Raw genomic sequence first — 22,511 nt, 5'->3', positions numbered from 1 at the left:
CTCAGACTCCACAGTCCTTCCCAATAAACACCACGGAAGGGACACAGACAGTGGCACGGAGTAGGTGCTCATTAAACCCGATGTCCTTTCTTTCATGTGTATCTTCCCCAGCAGCCAGAGTTGTACTTTGGCCCAGCAGGTTTGGGGGAGTTGAAGGGGTCACTAGTGCTGGAGTAGGCAGTGAGGTAGGGAGACAAGAACCTGAGCTCTGATCAGACTGACCCGTTTCAAGGGGAAAATGGGGAGCCAGAGAATAAGATGTAGAGTGTGCCACCTGAGCCAGAGCAATAACGGCCAGCTGCCAGTGTGCACTCATTATCCAGAGGACATGGCCTTGGTGAGGGTGCGTGAGCATCATGACCCGTCAATCAGGAGGGAGAAAGGGAGGGCGCAGCTCCTCTGTGCCTGAGTCACTTGTTCAACCTGACTCAGCTCCCCCTACCCTCTGCCTTTCTTCCTAGAGTTGGAACTGCCTGTGCCCAGAAGGTCCCACCTCCTACCATTTCACACCTCCCCATAAGGCAAGGACAAGTGGTCACAGCCGTGTCCAGATTGCCATCCAAGTACCTCTCCATTAATTCATCTGGCGATGGTTTATTGAGGCCAACCCTGAGAGGCCATAGAGCAGGGTGGTGGAAAGTACAGACCCGAGAGCCTCAGTGCTTGGGTTCGCATCCCAGCCTGATGGCTTACTACCTGTGGGACCTTGAGCTAGTCTCTTAACCTCTCTGTGCCTCAGTTTCCTCCTTTGTAAGAGGCGGTTCACAGTAGTACCTTCCTCTGGGGTCACTGTGAGAATTGAGTGGAGGTATGTAAAGCCTGGATACAGTGAGTACCACACAAGTGAATCTAAGTTCCCAGTCCATTGGGAGATGCATACGATTAAAGGTATGTTAAGTGTTATGATGAGATAGGGACCAGGCAGGGGAACAAACCCAGTCAGGGGGTAGTCAGAGCCGGCTTCTTGGGAGAGGTGATGTCTATGCTGAACCCTGAGAGATTAGTAAGAATTACCTAGGTCAAAGTGTGTTCCAGGCAGAGGAAATATCATGTGCAAAGGCCCTGAGGCCAGAGATAACCTAAGAGATCAGAGAGCCTGGAATAAGAGGGTAGGGGTGGCAGTGATGAGGAATAAAGATGAAGAAGTGGAGACGGCCAGCCTGGATTCTAGAGAGCTTCCCAGGCCCTTGCAGTACCCTCTTCCAGCCCATATTGCTGTCTTCCAGGACCCTCTTTGCCAGCCTTGCTGATCTCAGAGCCCTCAGAAAGAAGGCTTTCTCTCCCACTTCTCCTCTCCTCCCAGGAGGAGACAGCTTGTTGTAGAGGGAAAGGGCAGACTTTGGTACTAGCTTGATCTGGTCTGAAGCCAGGTGCTGTCACTGTCTTACTCTGTGGCCTTGAGTCATGTAAGCTCTCTGAGCCTTAGTTTCCTCAACTGAGAAAGGAGGACAGTAATATCTAGTGGTTGATGAGGTTATGATAATAACTGATGCATGGCTGGCACAGTGCCCAGCACAGAGTAGGTGCTCAAAAATGGCAGATGGTATCCTTCCACTGTACTGTAGGGCCATGCAGTCCTTGGGTGTATCCTGGGAGCCTAACACTGTGTGTGACACTTGTAGGGACATATTTGAGTGTTCATCAATTAGTCATTTGGAAGGGTTACCCATTGATGCATTAATTCCTTCATACAATGAAAATATATTGTGGGCCTACTGCACTCTGTGCTGGTAATACAGCAATGAACTAGACAAAAAGGGCCCCTGCCCTTATGTTTTTGTGGGAGAACTATCTTAAGGGATGAAGAGCTCTTCCAGGCCCGTTCTCTACCTCTGACAAGTGAGATAACCCAGATGAAAGGATTGACTTCCATCACCCTGTCTATTAGCCTAGCTTAGAATAGTCCTTGGGCTGCTGGATACCTTGGCATTTCCCATGATCCCATGCTGCTGGCTTCCTCGGCATTTCCCATGATCCCACAGTGCTGGCTTCCTTGGCATTTCCCATGATCCCATGCTGCTGGCTTCCTTGGCATTCCCCACGATCCCGCTCTGCTGGCTTCCTTGGCGTTCCCCACGATCCCATGCTGCTGGCTTCCTTGGCATTTCCCATGATCCCACTCTGTTGGTTTCCTTGGCATTTCCCATGATCCCACAGTGCTGGGTTCCTTGGCATTTCCCATGATCCCACAGTGCTGGGTTCCTTGGCATTCCCCACGATCCCGCACTACTGGCCACAGTGGAGGCAGAAACTGCGATGTGAGTACGTTTGTGAGTGTTGGGGGTGGGAGGGGCAGGGCAGGTAAACATTTGGAGAAGAAAGCAAGCTAAGGTGAGGGGAGGGAGCCAACCGGGGAAATGGGCTGAGAACTGGTGTAGAACTAACGTTTCATTTTCCACAACGAGACGCAAAGACCCAATTTAATTAAATTACTAATGTCAAATTTTTAATGAACCTGTTTCTGCTTTGGGCTTTCTTCCTTTGAAATTAATGATTGGAACATCACTATAAATAAAACCCGATTCTTTTTAAAAAGTCACTCTCAAACGCTCACTGCTTTTTACTTAATGAGTGCTCATAATCAGATCACCCTGACCTGGCACCTCCACTGGGACCTGGGTGTGATGAGTCTCAGTTCCAACCCCACCTCCTTTTTTATCTTTGCTCCCGAGAGGTCACACAGGGAACGAAAAGAGGGCAGACGCTGGGCTCAGAGAGGCCTGGATTCAAATCTCAGCTCATCCACCTCTGGCTGAATGATCTTGAGCCATAAACTTTACCTCTCTGGACTTCAGTTCTTCATCTAAAAATGAGGATACTTTCTTTTTCTTCCTATGGGGTTAGAGGGTGAATTGTATTAGTTTCCTAGGGCTGCTGTAACAAAGTACCACAAACTGGGTGGCTTAAAACAACAGATATTTATTGTCTCACAGTTGTGGAGGCTAGAAGTCTAAAATCAAGGTGTCGGCAGGGTCACGATCCCTCTGAAACTTGTAGGGGAAACCTTCCTTGTCTCTTCCTAGCCTCTGGTAGTTTTTTTTTAGCAATCTTTGACGTTCCTTGGCTTGTCCATGCATCCGTCCAATCCTTCACCTTCACCTGGCATTCTCCCTCTGTGTCTCTATGTCCAAATTTCACCTTTTTATAAGGACACCAATCATATTGGATTAGGACACACTCTAATGGCCTCATCTTAACTTCATCATTTTCAAAGGCCCTATCTCCAAATAAGGTCATATCCGCAAGTACTGGGGTTAGGTCTTCAACATATCTTTTTGGGACAGAATTCAACTCATAACAGGACTGTTGTACAGATTAAATAAAGCTAGGTTTATAATACCCACCATTGAGTTCCTCGTATGTTTTGGGCCCTGGGCTACAAATTTATTTTACTTAATCCTCAAAACAATCATGTGCGACACCTACTATCCTCATTTGACACATGAAAAAAATGGAGGCACAGAGAGCTTAAGCAACTTCCCTAAGGCCACAGAGCTAGAAAATGGCAGAGCTAGGTTCTGAATCTAGGTCTTTCTGGCTCCATCGTTCAGCACTCTTAATTTTGGAATACAATACTGCTTCTGACAGAGACAGTGCCCAGGACATAGTGGGTACTTAATGACCAAGAGTTCCCTTCCTCCCTTCATTATTCTAGACACTGAGACAAAATGAAGGGTGATTACCTGATTGTCCAGATTTAATTGTCTGTCCTTTCTTCTCCAGTCTGATTTGCCAATCTTGTACTTTTTAATAGTGTCAAGGGCAACATTTAAAGTTTGGTCTTTTGTAATGTGTCTGATGCACAACTTGCTGGACAGACAGAAATCAGAGATAAGCCACAAAAGCCAGACTTTCTAAGGCACAGCGTTCTTTGATTTTTGGATTCTGCCCGTGTGTTTTTTTTGGCACAGACATTATAACCGTTCATGCTCTCCCGTCTATAAAACTTCCCTTTGATTGCTTACAAAATGAAGAGTGGGATATTTACATCCAAGGCAGCCCAGCACAATATTATGAAAGCTGTGCTTGACATTGAACAATTCCATTGTAGATTAGCTGTGGGGAATTCTGTCCCTTCTACAAAGCCCGGCTCTTGCCAATCAACAAGATATTCTCAGTGACTGTATGACAATGGATCTCCTTTGTGGCTGGAGTGCAGCAAAAGCTACAGAATACCTTCTTTTATTTTTAATGTGAGACTTTAGTTCCCATATTATAATGAAGAGTCATTTATGCTCTCTGGACAAGCACCCTCCATATGTTTTGATTTCTTATCTTCCATCAAGTAACTTGTTTCATGTCCATGGCCATATGATTGATACAAAGTGGCAGGGTGGCTGGGAGAAAGGATGCAGGAAGAAAGATTTCTTCTTCCACAGCCCTCAACGTGGAAAGGGGAGATGGCGTGTGTGTGTATGTGTGTGTGTGTGACTTGAGGGGTAGTGGGCATGGACAGGGGAGCGAAGAATAAGATCCATTATTTTTTCAGTACCTACGCTGTGCTAGGCACTTCTGCATCACACATTATCTTAGTTAATCCTTAAAACTCCCTTGCTTTTAGCTGTTTGGCCTTGTAAACATAATTTACTGCACACTTACTACGTGTCATCCCCATTGTCAGGTGCTTTGCATATATTTCCACCCCAAAGAATTGTCTATACTTGTTGTCTCCACTTCCTCTCGCATCTACATCTGACATAGTATATAGTTGATGCATTCATTTGTTTATTGTTTGTCCCACTCTGCTACAATATAAGCTCCATGAAGACAGACATTTTTTTTTAATCTATTTTGTCCCCTTCTGTGTCCCGGTTTCTAGAACAGTGCCTAGAACAGTGCCTGATGTATAATAATACCTTGATAAGAGTTTATTGTGTGACTTAATGATTTTATTTAATCCTCCCAATAACCCATTGAGAGAGGGGCTATTATCTCTCGTTGAGATGAGTGTGATTGCCAGAGGCGTTGGAGCATTACCCAAGGCCCCGTAGCTCACTGGGGGTAGAGCAGGGTGTCCACAGCACTGCCTGGTTACCGAGCCCATGTACTTTGCACCTGCGCTAGGCCATGCTTGCACTGACCGTTCCACACAGAGTCCACGGTGACTAGTGTACCTTGAAACACCCTCACAGGGGACTCACACTCATTCTCCTTGTGGGGATGACTTGGGGTGACAACCAGACAAGTCAACCCTTAGCCTGGTCCTGTACATTTCCTGCTACCTGTCAATCAAACAAAGGCAGGGGTGCCAGGACCTCAGATGGCGTATGCCACCCACGAGTCCACAGGGCCCTGTCCTGCCAAGCCTCCTCCTGCCCAGCATCTGGCATCAGCTCTCCACTGTGAGCCTGTTCTCTTGGCTCACGTTGGCAGTTTTGCAACCTTCAGCATCAGGGTCATGTGGGGAGTTTTATAAAAACACCAATGTCTAGACCTGTCCCCAAACCTACTGAATCAGAATTTCAGAGGGAGAGCCTCAGCTCCTCTGGGTGACTGTAAGCAGAGCTGAAACTGAGAACCACCTATTCATGTAGGTTATTCCATTAGCCCCGTTGGCTTATCTCTCTGAGCTGTGAACTGTTCAATTTCCAGTGCCTTTCTTGTTACTGGGCTTTGACTTCTGGGAGCAGCAAGCCTGGCTTCTCCCTGGGATGTTGCTGTCCTCCGTAAATCACTCTTGCCCTCTCCTTCCTTCTCATTTGAGGATCCTCATCATCTCTCTCTGGGACCTCTGCACCCAACTCTGATCTCCCTGCCGCTGGCCCTGCGCCCTCCAATGCATTGTCTGCACTGACGCTGGACTGAGCTTTCTACAATGGCAAATTCACCACGGTCCTGCCCTTTTCCCCCCTCTGGAGCACACGTGCCAAAGCAGGTTCCCTACCACCAAGGTGCGTGGGCAAAAGACCTCTGGTCTTTTGCATGATGAATATAAGAATAAATAATGATTTGAAAGATCAACCACAATAAATAAAAGGGAAGAAAAAGAAAACCATGAGAACCCTCCTATTGCTGTCAGGATTAATCCAGTCTTAGGTTCATGCAGCCCCATCTTTCTATGATCTGACCCCTGCTGACATTTTCTGCCTCATCTCCTGCTCCCCCAATCTTTCCCCTGCACCACTTCCTCTGTGAAGCCCTCTTTGATACCCTTAGCGTCTTGTATAAACTGGAAAACCCCAGGAGAAGACATCCTGATAGAATGTAAATTCAGGTATAATGTCATTGGCAACCAGCTCCCAGAATCCTGGAACTCCCAGCCCATTAACTACACAGGCTTGCTCTGGTCATTTGGTTAATTTTGCAATCTCACAGGCCCACATTTTACATGACAGGATTTTTTGGACCCCACTTGCAGATTTAAGTCAGGGTTTTACTTGTACTTCAATTCCTGCATTTATCATATGACATTACAATTCAATCGTTCATTAATTTACAATACCCCAGCTTCCAAACGGGAGCTAAGTCTGCCTGTAATTGTTTGTTTAGGTGTCTATCCTGAGGGGCAGAAATGACATATTCTTTTTTTATCTTGTGTTTGATTTAATGCCTGGCAGGGAGGGAGTACCCTGATGGAATGTGTTTTATATATATATATATATATATATATATATACACACACACATACACACACACACACACACATATATATATATACACACATATATACACACACACACATATAGTTTATACTATGTGCATATAAAAATATGCATTATATATAGGGAGCAACAAAGTAAAGCAAGGTTGGCAACCTTTTTCTGTAAAGAACCAGAGAGTAAATACTTCTGGCCTTGCCTAATGGTCTCTGTCCCAGTGATTCAGCTTTTCCGCTGTGCTACAAAAGCAGCCTTAGACAATACATGTTCCAACCAAGCTTTACTTATAAAACAGGTTCCCAGCCCATGGGCCACGGTGTGGTACCCCTGAATTCGTGTTTATTCAGTTACGTACTTATCCCAGGTGTACACTCTCAGGAACCTCCCGCCATCTCCCACAGTAGAGAAAGAACTAAGAAAAGACCAGTTTTCCTGGGAGTCAAGGAAGGAAAGGGGCTGTGAGGGGAGTGGGCTGCACAGGTTAGAGTCCTGGACAGGTGACGGGCAGGAAGAAGACAGGCAGTTGGCACCTGAGGATGGAGACCAAACTTACATTTCCTTTCCCCTTCAACGTGGCCCTGGAGACAGTGGGCATTGTGCTGGCTGCAGGGAAGGGCTTGTGTGCGTAGGTTCAGTCCACAATCTTTCCCATTAAAATAGAATTTATGCTAGTGTTCGGAGCTACTCTTTAGGTTGGTATTTATGAACCCCATTTTACCCCAAAGAGCTGAATTTAGAGAGCTGAAGGGTCACGCAGCTAGTTGCAATAATAATAATCGTCACCTTTTGGGTGTTTAATATGAGCTTGGCACTCTGCTCAGTACTTTATCTGGACTCTTCTATCTCACCTTACCCTGCCACGAGGTACTCTGACTGTTCCCTTTCAGGGGCAGGGGAATGAGGAACAATGAGGCTACTCTGACCCAGTGTCACACGGCTGGTTGGGATCGGGGCCGGTGTTGAAACTTGAGCTGTTTGACTTCAGCGCCTGTGTCCTTATCAGGCTGTAACCTTGACCTTCAAGGCCTGTGTTTCCCAGCATGGAGGCAGTGCTCTGGGCTTGCACACCGTCCCTCTCCTTGCCAGGCCTACAGCACGCCTGACCTACACCCAATCAGACCCCTCGTTGGCCCCATCCCCCCACCTGGACAACCTGGGGCTGCACAGACATCCATCATCCCACCAGCAGGGGCCACAGAGGGGCTTTCAGTGGGAATTCTCCTTGATGCTTCATAACCATAGGGCCCCATGGCCTCCTCTCTCTCACCTGAGATTCTTTAGAAGCAAAACCGAAAAGGTTACATCCTAGGCCCCAGAATAGAGTTGCCAGTTAAAATCCAGGACACCCAGTTAAATTTGAATTTCAGAGAAACACAAATTCTTTTTTAGTATAAGTATATCCCATGCAACATTTGGGATATACCTATACTAAAAAGTATTTGTTATTTGAAATTCAAATTTAACTGGGCATCCTGGATCTTCATTTGCTAATTTTATCAACTCTGCTCCAGAGGGGAGTATTCTCTCCATCAATAACTTCAGCTTCTTAAGGAACTGGGGGTTTCTCTGGGGAAAAGGGGAAGAGGACAAGGAGAGAGATAGCCCAGCTTTAAGGAACTCAACACTGAACCAGAAGAGAGGCTGCAGAGAGGAAAGTTCAGAGCCCCCAGGGTGGGGCCTGCGGAAGTTTAGGGTCCAGCAGGATTACAGGGGAGCAGTGAGCTGGGCGGCCTCCTCCTTCCCCCAGTCAACTCTCTAAGGGAAGGTCCGGGTGTTAGCCTGCACACCCTTGTCCCTCTCCTGTTGCAGGAGACTGTGCTATGCCTTAGCCCCTCTGATGAACAGCTTTAGGCTGGCACAAGGTCCCCTGTGATGCAGCCTCTGGTGACCTCTGCAGCCCTGAGCCCCGCTGTTCCCTGTTCAGCCCTCCCTGCCCCCATCACACACTAGCACTGGGATTTTCCACCTTGTCGAGACAGACCAATGCATGGAGCATCAGTGGTACCCTATGGGGCAGCACAGAAAAATACTGTCAGTGTTAGGCTTAGAATAGCTAACCATGCAATTTGGGGCTAAGTTTGATTAATTGCAGAATGACGCCTAGAAATGTTTCCCAAAGTACATTCCATAAAACACAGGCTGAGAAATAAGTTCCACGAGAAAAGCATTCAGTGGGTCAAGGAACTTTGGAAAATGCTGCAGAAATTCTCTTCTCTGGAAGAAACAAATGCTTACGAATTTATCTCAGAGGTTCTGCAGGAGAGAAACCTATTAAACCTTGCTTCAACCAGAATCTCCACAAAATTGACTATAGAAGCTCTCCTCTCCCTTTTTTATTTTTTTTCCTCAGAAACACCTATTAGCTTCTGAATTGTTCTGTGGAACACACTTTGGGAATTGCTAGATTCTAGATAAGATAAACCTGAGTTGCTTTGTTTTCCTTATTAATCATTATTATCATAAAACAACAACAGCAATGATAGTTGACATTTACGCGGACCTTTCCAGGTTAACACACATTGTTTTTACAAACGTGATCTCCCTTTGGCACATCTGTTTTTCTGTGGGCTGGGATGGTCAGTAGCTTTGGGGATTGGGATCACTTCTTACCAAAGAAGCCAATATCACTTCCAGTTAAGAGCAGCCTATGTTACAGAAGGGCAAAGGCGTAGGTTCTTCCTTTTCATCTGACAACTTTTATAGCAGGGCACAGTTTCTGCTTGGCTGGGGCAGAATGATCCCTGACCTGCTGCACCTGGAATTCCAAAGGCTTGTGGCCAGGGCCAGCCAGTTTTGGTCCTCAGCCCTGCCCAGCTGCAGATAGGAAGTCATGAATCCTGAACCAATCCTAGCAAAGGGGCTCAAAGAGGAGGCAGTGACCTGCGTCAGCTGGGGGTCCTGTCGTGAGGCTGGGACTCCTAACCCTGGGTGAGGCTGCCCATAAGAAAGGTCATCCTATCTCTTGCTAGGGCTACCCCACCGCTGCGTAACTGGCTTGCTTTCCCCTCAACTTCCCTCAGACTCTGTAGCTCCCTCCCCAAGGCTGAGTGTTAGCCCCCCTACATCCTGCTGGCCAGCTGGGAAGTGCTGTCTCTGTGTGCCATTTGCGATGCCCATGGCGATACCCCACCTGCCAACTCCAGCCCTGTGGACATGGAGCCCCAGAGCCCCTGTTTCCTCCATGTGGCCCCCTGTCCAGGACCAGGAAGCCCCAGCATACCTCACAGCCATCTCTCTTCTTAAGGCAAGAGACAGTTTAACTCGCATCCCATGGGAAGAAGCACAATATTCCAAAGGCTCCGGACCCCTCGGCTTCCCGCTCTCTAAGAAAAACTAGACAGAGGGGCCTACAGAGGAGCTGAGAAGTGAGGCTTCCAGCCACCATCATCCACTTATTTCTCGTACCTTCTGCAAAGGATGGGGGATTCTGTTACTACAAAAGACCCTAAGTAAAAGGTGCATCTGAGTCCCCATGGGATCTCTGTAAATCCTCCTTGTTCTCACCTCCTTCTTCTGCATCAGCCCCATCACTTACTGACCACTTGTATGGACTAACTCCTCGTTGAACCCTATCTCATTTAATCCCCATAACAACACTGTGAAGTGGGTACTATCCCCATTTTACAGATAACGAAACTGAGGCTCAGAGACGGTGAGCTTCTCCATTCACATGACTAGAGCTGGGAGAGCTGGGAGGTACGCCCAGTGGGACTGACTCTTGCACCTTCTTTCTTAGCTGCTGCATTCCAGCAAAGAGGCAGAGGAAGGGTTGGTGAGGCTGAGAAGTTGGCTTCGAGGCTCCATTTCCTGTAGGTCCCCCAATGGGGCCAAAGATGGTGCCTGGTGTACATTTTGCAGCTTGAGAATCAGGAATGGGGGGAGACAGAAAGGCCTGGCTTCTTGCTTGGCCGTTTATTTTTACTCCTGTCTGAGTCCAACAACCTCTCCAAAGGCTTCGTGGAGGCCCCCGTGCAGGCGGGGACCATTGGTCCAGGGTCCTCCAGGGTCAGGAGGCAGGAGGGAGGACAGGCTCTGCCCAGGGAGGCTCCTTACTTGGGGGTCCTCACACTCTCTCACATGGAAACACACAACAACATACTTTCACAGCCAATATGCACAAATCCATCCATTCTGATACTCACCTTCCCACACACACGCCCGCATGTGCACACATGCACTTACATCCTCATACACAAACATGCACGTGTAAAACCAGACCTCCAGAATGCATCTGTGTGAGCTCTTGCATTTACACATATGACAACAGACACGACACCTAGGCCCACATGTACCAGTAAACAAGCCATGTTTATGTAGCCAAATGACGATCCCCTTCTGGAGAGCCTCTGTTGGGCTGATGACCCTCTCTCACCGGAGTCCACTTCTGCACCCAGAGCACCTCTTGGAAGCCAGTGTCACTCTCCCCTACACTCAGGGGCCTGCCTGGCACCTGCATTTAAGTTCTTGTCATTCCAGGCACAGTATGAAATGCGGGGGTGGGGATGCAGATCTGACCCCGGAGGGGATCCACGCAGCTGTTGGCTCAAGCCGTGGTCTATGAGGTGGGCGGCAAAAGGCGTATCTGGGTCCGGGAGGCACAGAGCATCACGGGTCAGAGAAGGGCTCCGGCATCCCACAGACGTGGGTTTGAATTCGCCCACGCCACTCCTAGGCAGGGGTTAGCAGTTGTGACAGAAGAGGCAGCAGAGTGCACTGGTTGGCAAAGGGGGCTCTGGAGACAGATGGCCCGGGTTCAAATCCCAACTCTGTTACCTCATGAGCAAGTTACCTTCACCTCCTGCACCTCAGTTTCCTCACCAGTAAAATGGGGGTCATAACTGCACCCAGCTCAGAGAGCTGTTGAGAGGATGAAGTAAGATAAACCAGGCAAAGGGCTTATCTCAGTGTCTGGCACATAGTACATGCTCGATAAATTTGGGATATGGTTGTATATAAGTCCCTCGAGCTCCCTGGGAGAAGATGCTGGAGCAGTAAGAAAGAGAAGCAGCTCGGGGTAGCAGCTGGAGAGAGCAGATGGGCCCCTGGAGCTGGAACGCGGGAAGCCACCCAGGCAGGGGGCATCACTTGGACCCACACGGCTTTTACCGAGCCAGCAGGGGCCTGCGCCTTCCTGTCTGAAAGGCCTCCCCTAGATCTTAATAAGAATAATTCGCAAATGGTCCTACTAAGCCCCAAAGCAACATGAGAAAGGCAGGTGACACAGAGGCCCAGGAGGTGACAGGTACCAGCCCAAGACCCTGCCCCTTCTCTGCCCCTCTCCTCACTGCCCTGTGCCGCCCTACCTGCCCTAGGCATCCAGCCTCAGGGACGATGGGAAGGACTAACTCAGAGCCATTTCCTGGAAGAGGCGTTCTGGGTGGTCTTGGCAGAGAAGGGAGAGGGGCGGGCACACACGCAGGAGCACCCAGCCCCCGTGTGTGTTTCAGGCTCTTGTCCCTTGTGTGACTGATTCAGAGTCCCAGCCCAGACCCTCCTGCTGACCACAGACCCAAGTCCCAGCACCTCTGGGTGGCTCCCTGCGGAAGCCTGACACATGCCTCCAGCTGCACACGGCCCACCTCAACTCCTGGCCTCGCCGCCAGCCACCTGTGCCCTGGGCTCCCAGATCCTGGCACTGACCTGGAGTCCGTCCAGCCCACTCAGTCTCTCGAGTCGGCTTCCTTTCGTCCCTCCTATCTGACCCACCCCCAGTCCCGCTGCTAACGCCCAGGGCCACTCCCCCATCTCTCCTTCTTGGGGACTTGGAGATGGTCCCCTCCTCCTCACTGCTCCCGCTTTAGACTCGCCCCAGTCCAACGCATTCTCTCAACAGCCCCTGGGACCACAGCGCTTCCCACTGGAAGCCCTGTGGTGGCTCCCCGTCTCTTACAAGTCGGTTCAAATCCCTGGAATGTCACTCAAGGTCCTCCACAAGCTGGCCCGGCCCCTGCCTCTATCCCCACCGTTTCCCCTCACACCCGCTGTTCCTGCAACACTGAACTTACATTTCCTCCAGCACGCTATTTGTGGGGGGTGTGTGTGTGTGTGTGTGTGTGTGTGTGTGTGTGTATCACCGAGGCACAGGTTTCTATAGCCGAGCTTTTGTGTTGGTGTTACATGTGCATGCCTGTGTACCTGTGTACGTGTGTGTACATGTGTGTATATATACATGTATCTACGTGTATTTATATGTCATGTGTACTTATGTGGAAGAGCCTGGTGGGGATGGGGCCCAATGCTTGGCACAGTTGGGCAAGACTAGATATTTACAGCAGAGCCAGGGCTGCTGACGGCCCCAGGGAACCAGGGCCCGGGAGTCAGGAGCTACTGGCCCGCCCCCACCCCTCTCTGTGTGGAATCAAGAGAGCCGCACCCCCTCCAGACCGGCCCTGGGGCGCAGGGCATGTGCGTGGAGACGGAGCCATGCCCCGGTCCCTTTGCACCACTCTGGCAAGGATGGAGGCAAGAGGCCCCCGAGAGCCTGAAACACCCTCTGGCTCCCAAGAGCTGCTGTGGACCCGACGGCTCTGTCGCTGGGATTGCTCCCCAAAGACAGACAAGCTCTTAATTCTGGCTCCAACTGCTTACAGCCTGGGGTCACAGCTTTACCCAGAGCCTCCAGTGTCTTTCTAGACACCTGAGGACTCCAACCTCTCCTACTCCTTTGTCCTCTGTCTGAACTGAACCCACAGTCGCTCCTGCCTGCCTCTGACCTTCCCACCCTCTTTTCCTTCGGCCAATTGGTTAGGGCTGGAGGAGGCTCCGGCAGCAGGCTCCGTTCCCTCTGCCCAGCCTCGAGCAAAGTGACGAGAATCTCTAAACACTAGGGCAGCCTGTCACTCACACTGTCCTCTGCCCAGAAGGCCCACTGGCTTACAGTAAGAGCTGCTCATTCATTCATTCGTTCATGTATTCAACCAACGTCTTCACATGCAGGTGGCGTGCTGGCGGTCCCACAGTGAGCGCACCGTCCCAGCCCTCATGATGCTGACGCTCTGGAGATGATGTTCTTTTATTTAAGAAGCTACCAGAGCCCACCCCAGACCGCAGCCCCCATCGGGAGGTGAGGCAACGGCATCTGAGGGCCTGCTCTGTGCCAGCGCACTATGCCGTACTTCACATGCCCGACAGCCAGGAAGAATGGACCTCGTTCCAGGCCTTCTCCTGCTGACCCGCCCAGCCTCCCCTGAAGGTCCCCTGCCACCCCCACTCCCTCTCCAGTCCCCCACACTGCTTCCACTGTCACCTGCCTAGAAAACACATCCAGTCACCATCCTTAAGCTTCCTGCGGCTCCTGGAGGCTGGAGGAGCAAACTGGCGACTTCTCAGCAAGGCACTCAGGGCCCTTCCTAGTCAGGACTCAGCAATCTGTCCAGTCTTTGCTCCCACAATTTCCATCCCTCACCCCCCTCAGCCATGCACACCCCGACCCCTTTGGAATTGTCACCTCTCCTTCCCTGACCTCCCTCTTAGGGCCCTTCATGCACCAGGGCCTTTGCATTTGCTGTCCCCTCCTCTGAAGCGTTCTTCTGTCCTTCCTATCTCATCCTACTCCACTTATTAAGACTCAGTTCAAATGTCACTTCTTCTCAAACGTCCCTTTCTCCTCCGTGGAGGCAAACAGTCCTGCATGCTTGGCACTGGCCTCTGTGAAGACACGCAGCACACGCAGCTGGTGGGGAGGCCATGATAGCAAAGGCAGAGAGAACAAGAAACCTGTATGAACAGGAATGGGTGGGCCAAGGGAGCCATGGTGCCCAGGAGGATCTTGAGATGACAACATGGCCAGTAAAGCATGAAGTGCCACTGAGAGCTCGAGGCAAAAGGAGAACAAACTGAGTCATTGAATTTGGTGGTCCAGTTATAGAAGCATTAAACAGAGGAACAGCAGTGGAACATAAGAGTTAGAGGTTTGAATAAGCATGATCGGAGTGGCGGTGGATGATCCTCAAGCAGATCAAGCTCTTTTCTGCCCCAGGGCCTTTGCACAGCTTTCCCTGGCCCAGAGGTGCTCTGACCTCTGCTCTTTGCATGGCTCATTCATGTTCATCGGTCAGAACTCAGCTCAAATGCCACCTCCTTGGAGAGGTCCTGACCCCTAACCCAGCCTCAATTATCTTCTGTCTCACCATCCTTTATGTGACTTTCAGAGCACTGGCTGCAATGTGTAATCTTTTTATGTGTTCTTAATTGTTTTTTTCTCCCCACTTCCTATGGAAGTTCCGTGAGAACAGGGACCTTATCTGACATTTTCCATCTCTGTATCCCAGCATATAGCACAGTGACCAGCACAGAGCAGACACTCAGAAACTCTGCATTGAATGAATGACTCTAAGAATGAACAGAGGAATAAATGAGTGGATGGATGGCAACCTCCACGTACCTGGTTTTCTGTGAGACTGTCTGCTGTACCCATATCATGAACCCCTCTTTACTGAGTTTGCTTCAGTGGGCTTCTGTTCCTTAAAGACTTCCTGAGGCAGCGGGCATCAGAAAATGTTTATCCAGTTGACTGCACGTGACCAAAAAAAGCTAGCTGTCCACCAAAATTCATTGTCCCTTCTCTGGTCGCACAGCTAGATGACACTTTCCAGACTTCCTTGCGGTTGGGTTCTTTCCAGTAGAACGTGGGCAAAGGTGATAGGTGACATTTCCAGGCTTGGCCCACAAAAGCCTCCGCCAGGCCCTTCCACATTGGCTGGATGCAGTTATCCAGACCGCAGGGGATGCTGAGGCTCCAAGATGGAAGAAGGCTTCATCCCTGAGTTACCACGTGGACGAGGGCACCCCACCAAACTGAACACCTGCCCAGGACTGATACAGGAGTAGGAAACGGGCTTCTATTTGCTGGCCATGGAAATCTGACTGTCTCTTAGTTACCGTGGCCTGGCTGACCATTCTCAGCGCTCTGACCTGGTCATCCTTAAAGTCAGGACCAGCTTCTCCCACATGACCTGGGTCCTGGCTGGTTCTGTCTGTCCTGTAGCCGTGGCCTGTGCTGCCTTGCCAGGTTTCCATGATGACTGCAGCCTGGCTGACCCAGGAGCTTGCCTCCTCTGAGCTCTCAGCATAACATCATCTCTGCTGCTCATAAACCTTAGAGCCTGTGGCCCCTTCTGGGATCCATGGGCTTAGAACCCAAGTGGGTCTTCACCACTCTGGGGTCAGGAACCTTTTGAGAAATGATGGAACACATGGATCCTCCTCTTCCCAGGATCATAGGATTCACAGGTCCCTGAGGTCAGGTATAGATCTCTAGTGCTTTTGCCCAGCAGAGCAGACCTGACAGCCCAGCCCCAAGTTCAAAATGTCCAAGCCAAATAATGGCCTTGCCTGATAAAGCCAACTCTGCTCCCTGGAGGAGACAGGTTGATTTCATCAACCCAGGAGCCAGCTATGACCATGTCCAAAATTTATCACACTGGTCCTCATTTGCTGGCTACTTCCTGTGGACTAGACCCTGTGCTAGATGCCTTCCAGGCACAGGAGGCAGGATAAGCTATCAGACAAGAGTGCAGCCCCAGTGCTCAGAATCCCAGCATCACCACTTACTGGCGAGGGCTCCACCTCCCCGAGACTCAGTTTCCTCATCTAGAAAGCAGATAACTTTATAGATAAAGTTACACTAACTTTAATTAAGGGGATAACTGCCACGTAGGGTAGTTGTGGGGTCAGATAATCCATGCAGAGCACTAGCACGATGCCTGGCACACAATAAGGGCTAGTACCATTTTCTGCAACCCCTCCTCTTAGCTGTGAAGTAGGTCCTACTATGATTCCAGCTCTATAGGTGAAGAAACTGAGGCCATAGACAATAAAAGAACTTGTCCAACGTCACCAACCTGGTAAGTAACACAGCCGGGACTCAAACCACTACACTTGACTGCCTTTCACAGCTGATTGACATAGGGTTGCTATGGAAACCTGCAAGACCTGGGGTGAGATCTGGTGAGGCGAGGTGAGGGGTACATGGGGGCACTGTGCAGGGTGGCAGTCCTGTGGGGGACACTGACTTAACCTGGCCACCTCAATACCCTGATTATACAGTTATGGTCAAGCCTAGAGTGGGAGAGGAGGAGGCATGTTCACAGCAGGATTATCCGTACTGGCCAAAAGGTGGAAATAACTCAAGTGTCCATCGATGGATGAATGGGTAAACCAAATGTGGTATATCCATACAATGGAATACTTCTCAGCCTTAAAAAGGAAGGAAATTCTGTAGCATGCTATAACATGGATGAACCTTGAGGACATCATGCTAAGTGAAACAAGCCAGTCACAAAAAGACAAACGGCGCACATTCTACTGATATGAGGTCCCTAGAGTAGTCAAATTCACAGAGAAAGAAGGTGGAAGGGTGGTTGCCAGGGGCTGGGGGAGGGAGGAATGGGGGTTAGTATTTTACGGGTACAGTTTCAGCTGGGGAAATGAACATATTCTAGGGATGGAATCTGGTGGTGGTTGTAGAACAACGTGCATATACTTGATGCCACTGTTATGTACACTTGAAAATGGTGGACTTCGTTATGTCTATTTTATCATGATTAAAAATAATAATTTTTTTAAAGGAAGAGGAAAAGGTGCCTGCTCACCCCCGCTGTAGACCCTGCCTCCCTAGCTGCCCCAAGAAGCAGAGAGAGTGATCCCAAGTGGAAACGGTCTGCCGAGCTGCTCTGCCCAGATCGCCATCCGCCTCCCTCCTGCCTCATTTCCAATTCCAGACTATTTATCATCAAGGAGCTGCCAGAGATGGAATGTGAATTAGGAGCTCAGCTTAATTTTGTTTTATCTTGTTTCACTGTGAGGTGCTGTCTGAATGGGGCAGGGCGGGAGTGGGCCCAGCCTTGTTGTGACTTGTCGCCAAGCAAAGGCGGGGTCAGCTTCCACGCAGGAGGCTGAGTGTGGAGGATCCTGGGGCCTGTGCAGAAGATGCTCATTCCAGGAAATAATTATCTGTGTCCCTTCAGGTTGGCCCAAAAAATAGAACTCTGAGAAGCAGCACAGTTATACCTTCTTAATTAGCCTCCTCATTTAACCTGGGCCCTTACTAGAAAGGCATCTGGAGACAGACAGGCCAAGCTTTGAATTTTCACTCCCACTGACTGGCAGGCGGCTTTGGGTGAGTCTCTTAATCTCGTTTAGCCTCAGTCTTCTCATCTGTAGAATGGGATAATGAAAGTGCACACATAGGTTATGGAGAGGATCGATAAAACGTTATATGGAAAGCGCATGGCACACATATGTTCATGAGTGGGAGCTGACATTTTCATCATTTTGTTATTGTCATCGTCATCTTCATCACCACCAGCATCAGTATCATCGTTTCTAAAGGGCTGCTTTGGGAAAAAAATACACACACACACACACAAACACACACACACACACACGATTATTAGACAAAATGAAGTGTTGAGACTTGGTCTGCTTTCTGTTGTTCCCCTCGCCATTCAGACATCCACAAGTAGGCACCCAACCAGCCACATGTAGCGCTGGCATCCTCGCCTGGTGCCCACACACGGTGGGGTGACCCTCACCTTGGCGCTGGGGAGGTAGGTGAGCTCACACACAGGCTGGGGCCCTGTGCTCCCTGGGGGCAGTTCAACACATGTGGAGTTTGCTGGGCCCAGTTCAAAACCTGGCTTGACCTCCTACTAACAGTGTGATCCTGGGCCTGCTTTCCTTTTTTTTGAAATTGTGGAAAATACGCATAATATAAAATTTACCATCGTTACCCTTTCTAAGGCACAGCTCAGCGGTATTCAGTACATTCACCTCGTTGCGCTGCCCTCACCAGCGTCCATCCACAGCATCTTCATCTTGAGAAAAGAAAACTCCATAACCATTAAACACTGACCCTACCCCCTCTTCCCCTGGCCCCTGGCAACTGCCACTCTCTCCCTCTGTGAATTTGACTACTTCTTTTTTTTTTTTTTTAATTTATTTATTTATTTTTGGCTACATTGGGTCTTCGTTGCTGTGCGCGGGCTTTCTCTAGTTGCGGCGAGCGGGGGCTACTCTTGGTTGTGGTGCGCGAGCTTCTCATTGCAGTGCTTCTCTCGTTGCGGAGCACGGGCTCTAGGCGCGTGGGCTCAGTAGTTGTGGCATGCAGGCTCAGTAGTTGTGGCTCATGGGCTCTAGAGCGCAGGCTCAGTAGTTGTGGCTCACGGGCCCAGTTGCTCCGCGGCATGTGGGATCTTCCCGGACCAGGGCTCGAACCCGTGTCCCCTGCGTTGGCAGGCGGATTCTTAACCACTGCGCCACCAGGGAAGCCCCAATTTGACTACTTCTTATCACTTAGCGTAATGTCCTCAAGGGTCATCCATGTTATGGCAGATGTCAGGTGATTGTGGGCCTGCTTTTTTAACTTATGAAATGCAGATTAACAGTGTACCTTAGAGTTCTCACGAGGATGGAATCTACCCTGCTGCTCACCCCCAAAGCCTAGGAGTAGTCCAGAATCCTTTTCTCCACCCCCATATCCAAATCATCAGCTAGCGGTGCTGACCACACCGGAATGCACGTCCTTCTCTCCCGCTGCAGTGCGGCCTCCATGGTCCAAGCCATCAGCATCCTTTCCCCGGTCCCCACAGACGTCTACTAACTGGACCTCTGACTGCTCTCTTGTGCCCACACAGCCATTCTTCGAGGAGCAGCCAGAGTGATCTCTTAAAACACAAGTAAGAGCATGCATCTGCCTTGCTGAAAATACCTCAAAGGCACTTCATCTCCCTTCACATAAAACCCATACGCCTCACCTGAACCTACAAAGTCTCCTTGGCCAACGTCCGCTCCTGCCCTCTATTCCTTACTCTCCGCGTTCCAGACACACCGGCCCTTCCTTCTGTTCCTCAGGCTCACCAAGCCAGTTCCTGCCTCAGGGCCTTTGCATCAGCTGTACCTTCTCCCTGGCACAGCCTTTTATTCTGATGTCTGCTTAACTTTCACCTCCTCAGAGAGGCCTCCTCTCGCCACACAAATCAAAGAAGCCCCCGGGCCATCCCTCCAACTATTCTATTCTATTCTATTTATTTATTTACTTTAACCTTTCATTTATTTTATTATTTTTTTTTTTTGGCCGTGCCGCACGGCCTGCGGGATCTTAGTTCCCTGACCAGGGATCGAACCCGTGCCCCTTGCAGTGGAAGCATGGAGTCCTAACCACTTGACGGCCAGGGAAATCCCCAACACTGTTCTATTTTAATCCTTTTTGTGGCACTTACTGCAATGGGTCATTTTTCCCCTTTTGTTTATTGTCTGTCTCCCCGAACGAGAACATAAGCTCCAAGTCTCACCGTGTCACACGTGTAGACCCAGAGCCTGGCACAGCCATTGCGCGATAAATATTTGTTGAATGAACTGACAAATGAGCAATTAGACACAATGGATACAAAGCACTTTGTGTGGGGCCTGGCAGAAGTCACACTAGCTGGCAGTCATTATGATCATAGTTGTCGACATAATTATTACGCTGGACCTCCTGCCTCCTTGGTCTGCTGGGCCAGCCCTCACTTCAAGATTTGAGACAAGATCAGTTAGTGTCCAGGACTTTCTGTGTCATGATGGGAGCTGAACTCCTCAAAGGGGCTTAGTGAGCAGCTTTGGAGCCTTCCTGAGTCCCTTGTCTGGGCTTGACTTCCATGAGATCTACAGTGGCCTCACCCTCTCCCTGGTTGGGCCAAGGCACCAAGACTGCTGCTATGAGCCGCATGGCACGGGGAGATCAGCTCGGTGCTTGGTGATCACCTAGAGGGGTGGGATAGGGAGGGTGGGAGGGAGGCAGACGCAAGAGGGAAGAGATATGGAGACATATGTATATGTATAACGGATTCACCTTGTTATAAAGCAGAAACTAACACACCGTTGTAAAGCAATTATACTCCAATAAAGATGTTAAAAAAAAAACTTTAAAAAAAAAAAAAAGGCTGCTGCTATGAGAAGGCCCAGGAAGGACGTGGCCAGGATGGGGCCAGGAATGTAGACCTGGTGGGAGGAGAGAAGGGAGCAACTGGGAGACGGCTCCCTCTGGGCACACAGTCAGTGAAAACTAACAGGACCTGAATGGTTCCCCAGATCTGGGTCCCCGCAACAGGGACGCTCACCAGGCCCTGATCACGCCAATGAGCATATTCCGTTATCAGTGGACCTTCCGGACCTCCTGCCATGTGGCTGCCACTCGGCCCATGAACTCAACCACAGTGTGTGTGTGTGTGTTGGTGCTGCTGCTATGTGCTTGCAGATGCCACCCTGAAAAAATAATCAAACAGCTCTTTAAGTGATGCTTCATGCAGGGTTTCCATGGCAACGTTTTAGAAACAGCAATGGGAACTTTGGCGGGCTCCCCTCCCCTCCTCCTTCCCTGACTGCCACAGGGATCCGGGCTCCAGGACACTGTGCTTTGCCAAAGCACCAGCTTCTCCTAGCTGTGGACCTCAGGCTTCTTACTTACCCTCTCTCTGCCTCACATTACTAATTTGTAAAATGGGGCCAATAGCAGTATCCATCTCATACGATTGTTCTGAGAATTAAACGAACTGATGTGTATAAAGCACTTCTTACATGGCTAGTATGGTAAGCAGAATTCTGAGTCCCACCTCCATAACGCCCTCCCCTTGGTGTGGGTACAACCCACGAATAGGATGGGATGTCATGCCCATGATTAGACAGAGTTATTTGGCAAAGGTGAAGGAAGATTTTTTTGCAGATGTAATTAAAACCCAAAACAGCTGACTTTGAGTTAAAAAAAAAACAAATCTTCTGGGTGGGCCTGACCAAATCAGGTGAGCCTGAGGCTTTGGTGGTCAGAGACTTGAAGCAGCAGAAATTCTTCTGCTGATTTTAAAGAAGCAAGCATCCATGGCTCTACAGCTGCAGGGAAATGAAATCTTCCCGCAGTCACGTGAGCTGGAGCAAGGACCCCAAGCCTCTGATAAGACCCCAGCCTCAGCAGACACCTAGCTTCCAGCTTTGTGAGACCCTGAATAGAGAACCCAGTGGAGCCATGCCCAAACTTCTGACCCAGGAAACTGTGAGATGATAAATGTGTTCTAAGTGGCTCTGCTTGTGGCAGTTTGTGACATGGCAATGGGAAGCAGACACAGTTGGTGTTTAGTAGACGTTCACTGTTGCTGGTGTGACAGCTTCCCACTCATACAGCCACCACGGCCCTCACCAGGCAGTGCTGAAACTGTCCCCTTATCTCCATCTCCCAGCTGCCCTGTGCCCTTCCAACTCAGGTGTGCAAAGTGAGCCTGGATTTGATTTTCAGGTGACCTGCGCTGCAGCGTGAGATCAGATGACATGCTCTTCCTTCTCTGTAACAATGAAATGATGTCTGGAAATAGTGTCCTGGTGATCTGGATGGAAAAGGAAAGCACCTGCTCTGATCGCTACAGACGTTTTCCTTTGTTTATCTCAAGCTTAGTTGGAAAATGCCAAAGAGAAAATGTGTGGCGACAGTGACTTCACTGCCGGTGTGAGAGACCACAAAAGCCCCAAATCCGTGAAGGCAGGACTGTGTGCACCCCCGCTCACTGTTCAGAGCAGCCCCGGGCGCAGAGGAGGCACTCAGAGGTACTTGTTACATCAAAAAGGAGCTGCTGTCTTCCATTCCCCTCAAACGTAGAATAAAACCCAAACCCCTCAGCGCGGCCTCCGAGGCGGCAGCCTTGCACGTTCCGGCCCCCGCCCTCCTCTCTGTTTTCCTGTCCCACCTCTAGGTGACCAGCTCAGTCCCAGTTTGCCTGGGACCAGGTTTAGTACAGAAAGCCCCATGTCCCGGGAAAGCCTGGGTCAGGACACAGCAGCACAGTTGGTCACCTGCCCCCTCCCTCCCCACCGAGCCCCTGTCTCCTGCCACTGCGGCCTTCTGGCAGCTCCTCAAACGTGCCCAACTCAGAGCCACCAAAGCAGGTG

General features: G+C 49.9%; 1 protein-coding gene across 6 annotated transcripts in view; it reads right to left on the bottom strand.

Annotated features, from left to right (window-relative positions):
* CSMD2 (CUB and Sushi multiple domains 2) overlaps positions 1-22,511 on the bottom strand; it is a 661,810-nt gene that overhangs the window by 437,233 nt on the left and 202,066 nt on the right. The gene's annotated exons all lie outside the window — the stretch shown is intronic.

This window comes from Eubalaena glacialis, chromosome 3 (assembly GCF_028564815.1).
Source record: "Eubalaena glacialis isolate mEubGla1 chromosome 3, mEubGla1.1.hap2.+ XY, whole genome shotgun sequence".
Lineage (NCBI taxonomy): Eukaryota > Metazoa > Chordata > Mammalia > Artiodactyla > Balaenidae > Eubalaena > Eubalaena glacialis.
The sequence above is the reverse complement of the archived record's forward strand: the minus strand, read 5'-3'. Positions and strand labels throughout refer to the sequence as shown.